At 39.8% G+C, this 9,220-nt stretch overlaps 1 pseudogene; it reads right to left on the reverse strand.

Annotated features, from left to right (window-relative positions):
• Positions 1-272: 272 nt before the first annotated feature.
• On the reverse strand, positions 273-1,892 carry LOC140512327 (flavin-containing monooxygenase 1 pseudogene; annotated as a pseudogene).
• Positions 1,893-9,220: the final 7,328 nt, after the last annotated feature.

Below are 9,220 nucleotides of genomic sequence, written 5' to 3' on the forward strand. Positions count from 1 at the left end.
AACTTTCCATCCCATAGGTTGGTAGAATATGGAGGTCAGAATACAGCTGGAGAGGGACAAGGAGGGGAAAAGTACACACTGGACACTATTGGTCAATAGGGCTTCTGTAGAATTTCTAGAGTGCATTTGGATTCCAGGTGGGAAGAATAAGGCCTCAAGTTAGTTATCCTGGGAAAGACCCACAGGAGTGAAGACTCTGCTCTGATGGAGGATCTAGGAGGTTACTCTACTAACCTGTGCATTTTTTTCTAAGATACCAAAGGCTTCAGCTATTAGAGAATAATAAATATAGCCATAAGTAGAATCAAAAAGATGGAGACCTTGAGTAGGTAGGAAAAAGTATCTGGAGGCTCTTATATAACTCGAGTTTTTGTTGGGTTGATTGTCTGGTCCCACTGGGTCAGAATGGCATTCTTGACTCCATCCCACTTCCCTGGGCCAGTCAGATGGTACTGGTAGGAAGTTAGAGGGCCAAAGTAAACCTTAAAAGCCAATAGCGGGTCCTCCAGGAGCAGAGATAACAAGTTGGGTTTTGCAATGATGAAGGACAAGAGCTCATCTATGTATGTGATACAATCTGTTTGCAAAACCTGATTGAAGTGTAAACCAAACCCAGTAGGTTTATTTGCTTTCTTTGTGTTAATGTCTTCTCTCATGGCCTCTGGTGGTGGTAGTTTATTCAAGCCCTTTAGGACCCATGTGACCCAGCGGTCTTGTACTTCTGCTGTGCAAACCAAGGATCCTGAAGGCTTGATGAGGCCAATGACAGCCAGAGTTAGTTTTTCTAAATGTGCAGGGAATATGTACTTATACAGAGAGGACTGATTATTTTCAACTTTCACCATAGACTCATCAAGGAAAGGGAAAGCAAAGTATATCCTGTGGCCAAGACAATTATATCAATAGGCTCTTCTTCTGGAGTATTCTTAAACACCACAGAGCTTTCCTTTACTTTCTCCACTCTAGGTTTGATCAACACCTTCCCAGTAATTATGTGTCCTGGAAGCTCACCATTCAGTATATGTCTTCTTACAGAAGTCCTGTTTCCTGGAATCAAACCATAGTTTGCATAATCAAACCAGCTATTTGCCATTTTGCCAAATAGCTAGTTTACAACTGAAGCTGGGAGGGAATTTCTTAATGCACTTTGAAACTGAGAAGTGAACACCATATCCCAAGGATACCCATGGTCAAGAAATTGATTTATCAGTCATGCACCTCCAATGGTGCTGAGCAACACCTTTTTAGCTATGTGGCTGGCCTCCACAGCAATATCTGTGCCAGAATTCCCCATGCCAATCACAAGAACTCTCTTTTCCTTGAACAGATCTGGATGTTTATACTCCCTGCTGTGAAAGTACTTCCCTTTAAAGGTGTTGATACTTGGCAAAGTATCTTGTGGCAGAAATGAGTCAGTGACAAAACCAGTACAGACCATGACAGCATCAAATATGGCTGACTCTTGCTTCCCTTCATGTTCAGTGGCTACCTCTCACTGGCCAGAGGTAGAGAAATCTGGATATTTTTTCACATTGCGGACAATGGTCTTGAATTGGATACATTTCAGAAGGCTGAACTTGTTTGCATATATCTTGAGACACTCCAGAAATTGGGAGTGTGGCACAAAGTTTGGAAAGTCCTCTGGGAAAGGAAAGTCTGAGTAACAGGACATGTCTTTGCTGCTGTTAGTAACAAGAGATTTATAAACGCTTGCCCTGCCCTCTTCAACATATTCTGTGAATTGCCATAGCCCTCCAATGCCAGCACTCCTTTTAAAGCAGGTGGGCTCCAGCCCCTCTTCCAAGCAGCATTTGATGGAGGTGAGGCCACTCACACCAGTTCCAACCATTGCAACTCACTTGACCATAGTGTCTTGTGTCAGGCAAGGATCAAGAAGAACTTCTTCAGTCGTTCCTTCTTCTGGGACCTCTCCTCCTAAGTTCTTAGACAAACTCCTTCAGATATCTCCAGAAAGAGAATTCAACCAAATTTTGGAGGTACACAATCCAATAGAAGACAGACTGTGGCAGATTCACAGACCAGGACAGACTGGAAGGTTGATGGGAAGGATCTGTTCTGCGAGGGTGGAGGAGCATACAAGATACAACACAGCGCAAAAGCCCTGGGGTAGTCTGAGGCAGCAACAACAGGGTGGAATAGCAGAGCAGGAGAGGAGACATGATTGTGTTTGTCCTTCGTTGCCAAAGAAGACCGTGACATCAGAGAAATGATGACATGACTTGCACTTGACTTTGTTTTGAGTGAGGGAGGGCTGTGCAGGACACCAGCCTCCCCTCCTCCAGAGACATCTCAATAGGCCTCTATGAGAAGTAGTCAAGGAATGATCCTTATAATGAGCAAAAGAAAAAAATAACTAAATCCCTCTGGGAGGGAAAGAAAAACTGTTACTATTGATAATTACTCTGAACCAGTCATTAAGTAGAGCTTGGCCAGGAACCTATTTTTATCCAACCTATGGCCTTCAGAGTGAAATGGATTTGAGGTTTTGAGAATGACAAGGAAAGAAGGAAGGAAGGAAGGAAGGAAGGAAGGAAGGAAGGAAGGAAGGAAGGAAGGAAGGAAGGAAGGAAGGAAGGAAGGAAGGAAGGAAGGAAGGAAGGAAGGAAGGAAGGAAGGAAGGAAGAAAAGGATGGAGGGAGGGAAGAAAAGGAGGGACATCTATCCAGTAAAGCCCAAAGGAAGGGGAGAGGGGGACAGAAGGGAGAGGATGACCTGGGTTACTTATCTAGCTGGGTCCCCACTCAGGCAGCTCAGTCTACTCACAGGTTGTGTTCGTCCTTCATTTCCGAAGAAGACCATGACATCAGAGAAACGATGACATGACTTGCCCTTGACTTTGTTTTGAGTGAGGGAGGGCTGTGCAAGGTCCACCAGCTGCACATTCTCCTCCTGAGCCATCTGGAGAATGCAAGGACCAAAAATATTTCCAAAGGACTCTGGAGGCAAAATGCCATCCACATCCAGAGAAAGATCTATGAAACTGGAATGCAGAATGGAGCAGACTATTTTCTCCTGTGTTACGTTTTGTTTTTCCTCATGGTTTCTCCCATTTGTTTTAATTCTTCTATGCAACATGACTAATGTGAAAATGGGCTTAAGAAGAATGTATGTGTAGAACCCCCCCCCCAAAAAAAGTCCTGTCTTGAAAAAAAAATAAAACCTCTTAGTTAAAAAACACCTTAGTAAAAATAAAAAAGATTTTTTTCTGACTTTTTGATTTGTTGACTGTTTTTTAAAAAAAAACTTTATTTTGAGTTCTTTTTTGTTCTTTTGAGTTCTACTGTTGATAGGTTTTCAAATACATAAATTTCCCTGAAAATTGCTTTATTTAAATCTAAAAGTATTATGTTTATTATTTTCTTTGAAATAGTTAACTATTTCAATTATTTGTTCCTCAAGTCACTCATTTTGTTCAGTATTTAGCTGGTTTGTATACAGTTGCGGACATGATGTCTCCCCATTAGATCCCAAACGTCCCCAAAGCAGAGACTATCTTGCCTTTCTTGGTATCTGCAGAGCTTATTGCAATGCCTGAAACATAGTAGGCACTTAATAAATGCTTTCTAACTGACAAATTTCCCTGCAACCTACAAACATGCCTATATCTCCCCTAACCTTTAAAAAGTTTCCTTTGATCTGATCATACCCACTAGCTACTGTCCTATAACTATCTTCTCCATCATAAATAGCTAAACTCCTTGAGAAAGTCATTTACAATAGGTATCACCATTCCTTTCCTCTCACTCTTCTAAACCTTCTTTAGCTTGACTTACAAAGTCATCATTCAACTTAACCTGTTCTCTCCAAAGTTGCCAATGATCTCTTAATTGTTAACTATAATAGACATTTTTCAATCTCGATTCTTCTTGATCTCCATGGAACCACTGACTTTCTGATCACCTACTCCTACATGCTCTCTCCTAGTTAGATTTTCATGGCACTACTCTCTCCAGGTTCTACTCTTAACTTGTCTGACCATTCCTTAGTCTCCTATACTGATTCTTCCTCCAAGGTTATGTCCTTAGCCTCCTGAGCCCTCTTCTCTATATTCTCTTATCTAATGATATCATTAGCTCCCCAAGAGTTTCAATTAACACCTCTATGAAGATTTCCAGATCTTTATATCCAACTCTAATGTCTCTGCTGAATTACAGTCAGAAATCTATAATTGAGAACCCATATAAGATTGCATGCCATCTCAGGGAAGAGGGAGAAAATCTAAGACTTATGGAAGTGATTGTAGAAAACTGAAAACAAATAAATTAATTAAAAAATACATTTTTAAAAAAAGAAAGAAATCTACAACTGCTTCTTGGACATAGCAAAAACAAAGTACTACAGTCATTACAAATTCAGCAAGTTGAAAACAGAACTCTTTTGCCTCTTTAAAACCTCATCCTCTCAAACTTCCCTATTACTATTAAAGGCAACACTATCCTCCCAGACCCCAAAGCTCACAACCTCAGTGTCAACCTCAGCTCCTCACACTCACCCTACATATCTCTTCATCTGGAAAGTTTGAAATTAACATTAAACATGTCACTAAATTGTTAACTGCCTTGTTCTTTTCTAGAGGGCAAGATCTAGATAATTTGTGTCCCTCATCACTATACTATCATGTCTCTGTCTCAGGCCTGTGATCTGTTTCCTGTGCTCCACCATGTATTTCCTGTTTCTGACCTGGTGGTCTATAATATACTCTAATTATAATATCATTTCTAGGTCTATCTCCATTGGTCATTAACCAAAGGCTCTCCATCATGCTTCACTCTCTGGTTCCTGGGTTTCCTCATACGAGTTTGTCTTCCTCCTCCCTTTACTTACCCTGTTCATTTGGAATAAAGAATACCCTTCCAGCACCATATTCCAGGCATGGGCTTCATCTTTCCAAGTCTCAATGATATTTATGAAGTTATTTGAGTCCTTGCATTATATTCTTTAGCTCGTCTTGCTTACAAAATGCTTCTAGAACTTGTGTGTTCTAATGTTTATAGGATATGTCTAAGGTGATTTAGCTTGAAACTACCAACTTCTTACATATGAATGTGAAATTTTGTTAATCTAGCAACTTGCCCCTGAAGAGGAAGCAAAGCAGAAACTAGCCAGCTCGGCAGTTGATAATGAATTCAGCAGGGAGTTTTCTATGTCTGTGTCAGAATGCTGTGCCAGTGTATTCAACTGTTTGGGAAAATGATTGCTGAAACCACACAAAGGACTTCTAAAATTCAAAAATGACCAATGAAAGAAAAGTCAGACAGAAAGCAGGCAAGATCTTCAAAGCTTAATAAAGACAGTCCCTATTCATTATGTCAGTTTGGCTTGCAAGCAGAGAGGAAAACCAGAATGAAATGGACAGAAAGAAATTTCCTTTGGAATGGGATTCCCAATTCTACCAAACAGCTGAGCTAAGGGAAGACCCACAGCCACAGGACAAAGGCTGGGTCAACATAAAGCAGAGGTGTGAGCAGTTGATTTGTTTGCTTGTTTTGTTTTGAATGTTTAAGTGTCTCCTCAAGCCTGGAACATTATTGGGTGAAAAGTGGGGGAAACACATATATAGTGATAGCAAAGAGGACAAAGTAGCATTTTTGTGGATTAAGCTGGAACCATGAATTCAAAGCTACAACAGAACTTATGTAGGGTAGGCCTATAAAATAAACAAAATGGCTTTGTGATTTGGTGTCTATCCAATAAGACCTTCTTGCTTTCCAGAAGAGTCTATTCCATCAGGAAGGTTGCATTGGCTTCAGTTATACAGATGGTCATACTATCATGGGTCCTACCACTAACAATAATAGGCAAAGCTCCCCTCTTTGCTGGGTCTTCAAGCAATCATTTTCTTGATATGAGCTGCACTGGCAGCCTTTCCTTCATTAATCCATGACCATCTAAAGCGGTATTTTCAATAGTTGAACCTAAAATTGTCTTAAAATGAAATTGGGGGAAAAAATAAAGTATTATTTAAAAATAGTTGAATCTGAGCTTCTCAATTCAAAATCCTAAAGAGCTGGTAGTCATTTTGTTCAGGAGCATTTGGTTCCTCTGTTAGTTCTCAATCATCTGGATTCTGACTAGGACCCAGAGATAATTGTGAGCTGGAGAAAGTCACCCCATATGCACTCTTGTGGGCAGTCCCATACCCTAATGGATTTCAAGATCCCTTGGCCAGTGTGCACAAGATGCTGTGAGCGCTTTAGCACTAAGTATCAACTCTGGCCATAAGCCTACATGGTACACATATATGTATGAATGTATTGTATGTATTCATGTATATATATATATTCTATAAATCATTTATACATTCACACATGCACATATATGTGCACATTGACATTCATGTTGATGTAGATACACACATACATATATATACATACATGATTTATATTGAGGTCAATATTAAGATAGATTTACATATATTGTAGAGCAAACTGAAACCAGAGTTTAAATTAGGCACATCACAAGATGTTAGATGGTGTAGCTTTATTGAGAATCTAACTAGAGTCATTCCCCCCAAGATTAAATGGTTAAAGGATATAAACAGCCAGTTCTCAAAAGAAGAAATTTAAGCTATAAATAGCCACATGAAAAATTGTTTCATTTCACAAATAATTAGACAAATGAAGATTCAACCACCATGTAGTTTCAACTGATGCCCATTATGTAGCAAAAAGAGAAAGTAACAATTGTTGGAGAGACTGTGGAAGACAGGCACATCAGTGCACTGCTGGTATATACTATGAATTGGTCAGTCTTACTGGAAAGCGATTTGGGACCACCATAGAACTTATTATTTTCTGTGTACCTTTTGACTTGGTGATACTGCTATGAGGCTTTTACCCAAAAGAGGTCAAAGAAGGAGAGAATAGACCCACAGGTACACAGATATTTACAACAACTCATCTTATTGAAGCAAAGAGCTAGAAACACTAGGGATGCCCACTAATGACTGAATAAATTATGGTAAGTGAATGTAAAACAATATTATTGTGACATATGAAATTATGAAAATCATTGCAGGAAAACTTGGGAAGACATATAAATAATTCAGAGTAGAGGGAGAAGATTCAAGAGATTTATACATTAACAATATTGTAAAGAAAAATAACTTTGAAAGATAGGAAAAAATTACTCATTGATAAAGTGTGCTACATACCTAACAAAGAGGTACTAAATGAGAATACAGAATAAATGTGTCTAATGTAAGGGTTTTTTTCCTATACATGTTGGTTATTGCCAGGCCTAGAGGCCTGAGGGCTACCCGAGTCTTACCTTACCTCTATCGGAGGTCTTCGGCTGGCCAAACCGGATGCTCGTATGAGAGAAGAGACCTTCCAGAGTCGAACAAGGGTTGAGCTTTATTTCAGGGTCTAGTTACAAGTGCAGGGGGAATTCTTCCTTAGGAGGGAGAGAGAAAGATCTCCCAAGGAGGCAAAGATCTTACAATAAGAGATTGGAAGTAGAAGTATAAGTGGGGAGAGAGGGGGAGGGGCAAGAAGAAAGAGGAAATGCGGAGCCTTCTGTCCACACACGTGGCCCCTCCGCCCAAAAGCGCTTTCAGGCTTTCCTGATCCTACTTAAGCTCTCCAGCCGTATAGTTTGCATCTGAATACCGTGCTGTTAGATAACAATAGTGTGCCCAGATCCGGGACAATCTCGAGGGCGGGGAGAGCTCTCTCCCATCACGTTTCTCACGGGAAGAGGCGGAAATACACGAGATAGCTCGGTTCACCTCGATTCCCAGTCGTTTTCCTGGGGGGCCTCGTGAGAACTCTAAGATTTAGAAGTTCCCACCTTTACCCACCCGAGACTGTCCACATGGAATTGAGCTTCCATCCCCAGCAGGTTATAAAGGTTTTGTCTTCTTTTTTATTGGGAGGGAATAGTGAGCTAGCAATAGCATTGTTAAGAAAAGAAAAAAGAGGATAAAGGCACAGAAGCAAACAAGGAAATTAAGAAATGAACAGGATAGATATGAAAGTGAGATTTATAATTTCATTTATAATCCTCATTATCTGCTCTACTTTGATATGGAAATTCCTATTTTATTCTGAAGTTTTGTTTATTTGAGGAGGAGGAGGAGGAGGAGGAGAAGAAGCAAATTGTAACCCTATCTCTAGAAATTCATAATTATATGATAATATAATATATGATAATCCTTAGTTAAGACCTTCCCTTTCAGACCTCACATGGAACTCTGCTTACAACTCTCTAACACACATATCTTCTATTGTACATTACTTATTTATGTTTGAGTTCTATCCCACCAACCAGTCCATAGCTCCATGAATTTAGGAACTGGGCCCTATTAAGTTTATATCTCGTGCAGTGCCCAGCACAAATATTTTGTATGTATTAGGCACTTAATAAATACTTATGAATCAATTAATGAATAATACTAACAAGAGGAAGGAAAAAAGAAAGGAGGGAGGAAGGAAAGTAGAGAGAGGGAGTATGTAAAGAAAGAAAGAAGGAAAGAAGAAAGGCAAGGAAGAAAAAAAGGAAAGGACTGAAAGAAGGAAGGAAACATTTCTCAAACATCTACTATATGCCAGGGATGATGCCTTTACATGCTTTCCAAATGTCTCATTTGATCCTCACAATAGCTCTGCAAGGTAGATGTTGTTATGATCTGTATTATACAGACGAGGAAACTAGGGTAGACACAGGTCAAGTCACTTGCCAGTGTCACACAGCTAATATCTAAGGTCATGTTGGACTTCGGTTCTTCCTAACTCCAGATCTAACGCTCTATGCACTGTGCTACCTAGCTACCTCTACAGATAGATATTTAAGAGTGACATAGTATGGATAGGGAGAAAGAGCATGGCATGGTAGATAAAGGGTGAGCCTTGTAGTCAGAAAGATCAGAGCTCAAACCTACCTTTGGCATATACTAGCTGTGTGACCAAAGGCAAGTCACTTAATTGCTCAATGCCTATCTTTAACACTATAAGTTATAGTCAAATTATCAGTAGGTGTCAGTGAAAGGAGTTTTCATGCTAGGGAACTCCCTATCCTAACGAAATCATATCATTGGAAAGAATACTAAGGAGTCAGAGAATTTGGGTTCCAGTTCTATCCTGGTACAATCATATGATTTTAGGAAGCTACTTCATCTCTAGTTCTTGGTTTCCCCAAGCATAAATGAAATTTGGAATTTGATGATGTCTAAGGTAGCTTCAAGCTCTAAATCTATGAT

This window comes from Notamacropus eugenii, chromosome 6, assembly GCF_028372415.1.
Source record: "Notamacropus eugenii isolate mMacEug1 chromosome 6, mMacEug1.pri_v2, whole genome shotgun sequence".
Classification (NCBI taxonomy): Eukaryota; Metazoa; Chordata; class Mammalia; order Diprotodontia; family Macropodidae; genus Notamacropus; species Notamacropus eugenii.